Raw genomic sequence first — 2,500 nt, 5'->3', positions numbered from 1 at the left:
AGGGTGGCACAGAACTCCCTCGGAATGGGAAAAGGGGTCATTTTCGTGTTGCCACATTGCATAGGAACGCCATGAAACTTCCAGAGGCATTTGCAGCAGAAAGGCACGTGCACTCAAAAATTTTAATATTTTTCACGCATAGACCCCGTCAAACGCTAGAAGTTGGCGGGGATGTCTCTCTTGTGGCTCACGGGGCTGTTAGGGTCGCACAGAAATGCCTCGGAATGGGAAAACGGGTCATTTTTGTGTGGCCACATTGCATAGGAACGGCATGAAACTTCCAGAGGCATTTGCAGCAGGAATGCATGTGCACTCAAAAACGTCTATATTTTTCACGGATAGACCCCGTGAAACGCTATAAATTGGCGGGGATGTCTCTCTTGTGGCTCACGGGCGCTGTTAGTTAGGGTCGCACAGAAATCCCTCGGAATGGGAAAAGGGGTCATTTTCGTGTTGCCACATTGCGTACGAACGGCATGAAACTTCCAGAGGCATCTGCAGCAGAAATGCATGTGCACTCAAAAACGTCTATATTTTTCACGGATAGACCCCGTGAAACGCTAGAAATTGGCGGGGATGTGTCTCTTGTGGCTCACGGGGCTGTTAGGGTCGCACAGAAATCCCTCGGAATGGGAAAACGGGTCATTTTCGTGGTGCCACAATTGGCATACGAACGGCATGAAACTTCCAGAGGCATTTGCAGCAGAAATGCATGTGCACTCAAAAACGTGAATATTTTTTCACGGATAGACCCCGTCAAACGCTCGAATTTGGCGGGGATGTTTCTCTTGTGGGTCACGGGGCTGTTCGGCTCGCACAGAACTCCCTTGGTCCACCTGATTCGTGCATACAGGCAGCAACTAAAACTCTGTAAACCTGCTGTGAGGACATCTAAACAGTGGACCAGTGAGGCTGTGGAAGATTTGCGGGCGTGCTTAGACTGTACTGACTGGGATATGTTCACGACTGCTACCAATAGTCTGGATGAACTCACAGAGGCTGTGTACATCAGCTTCTGTGAGGACTGCTGTATCCCAACACGTACCAGGGTGAACTTTAACAACAACAAGCCCTGGTTCTCAGCAAAGCTCAAAAGGTTGAGGTTGGAGAAGGAGGAAGCGTTTAGGAGTGGGGATAGAGACAGATTCAAGGAGTCGAAGAACAGGTTTAGCAAAGCGGTGAGAGAGGCTAAACGACTGTACTCAGAGACACTAAAACACCAGTTCTCTACTAACGACGCTGCTTCTGTCTGCCAAAGGGCTCAGGCACATCACCAACTACAAACCCAGAGCGCCCCACACCACTAACGACTCCCGCCTAGCCAACGACCTGAACGAGTTCTACCGTAGATTTGAAAGACAATTGGACTGTCCTGAACCACCCCTTCCCACCCAAGAGGCCCCATCCCCCACCCATACTACAGAAACGACTCTCTCCTTTCAGGAGGGAGAAGTTAATGGGCTTTTCAAGAGGCAGAATCCACGCAAAGCAGCCGGGCCGGACTCTGTCTCTCCAGCCACCCTCAGGCACTGCGCTGACCAGCTGTCTCCGGTGTTCACCAACATCTTTAACACCTCCCTGGAGACATGCCATGTACCAGCCTGTCTCAAGTCCTCCACCATCATCGCTGTGCCCAAAAAGCTAAGGCCAACAGGACTAAATGATTACAGACCGGTCGCCCTTACATCTGTGGTAATGAAGTCTTTTGAGCGCCTGCTCCTGGCACACCTCAAAGCCATCACAGACCCTCTCCTGGACCCCCTTCAGTTTGCCTACAGAGCCAACAGGTCTGTGGACGACGCAGTTAACATGGCCCTCCACTTCACCCTACAGCATGTGGACGCCCCAGCATCCTACGCCAGGATCCTGTTTGTGGACTTCAGCTCTGCCTTCAACACCATCATCCCTGCCCTGCTTCAGGACAAGCTCTTCCAGCTGAACGTGCCCTACTCCACCTGCAGGTGGATCACAGACTTCCTCTCTGACAGGAAGCAGTGCGTTAAGCCGGGAACAGAAGTCTCTGACTCCAGGTCCATCAGCACGGGAACTCCTCAGGGCTGCGTCCTTTGCCCACTGCTCTTCTCCCTGTATACCAACAGCTGCGCCTCCAATCATCTGTCCGTCAAACTCTTGAAGTTTGTCGGACGACACCACCCTCATTGGGCTGATCTCTGGTGGGGATGAGTCTGACTATAGGTGGGAAGCTGACAACCTGGTGACCTGGTGTAGCCAGAACAACTTAGAGCTAAATGCTCTAAGGACAGTTGAGATGGTTGTGGACTTCAGGAAGAATACAGCCCCACTCACCGCCATCACCCTGTTAGACTCCGCAGTCAAAATTGTGGAGTCCTTCCGCTTCCTGGGCACTATTCTCTGCCGGGACCTCAAGTGGGAACTGAACATCAGCTCCCTCGCCAAGAGAGCTCAACAGAGGATGTACTTTCGACGGCAGCTGAAGAAATGCAACCTGCCAAAGACAATGATGGTGCAATTCTATACA

The sequence above is a fragment of the Petromyzon marinus genome, unplaced genomic scaffold (genome assembly GCF_048934315.1).
Source record: "Petromyzon marinus isolate PM22_M1 ecotype Great Lakes invasive population unplaced genomic scaffold, UKy_Petmar_22M1.pri1.0 PM_G_Scaffold_52, whole genome shotgun sequence".
NCBI lineage: Eukaryota > Metazoa > Chordata > Hyperoartia > Petromyzontiformes > Petromyzontidae > Petromyzon > Petromyzon marinus.
This window is presented reverse-complemented; position numbering follows the sequence as displayed.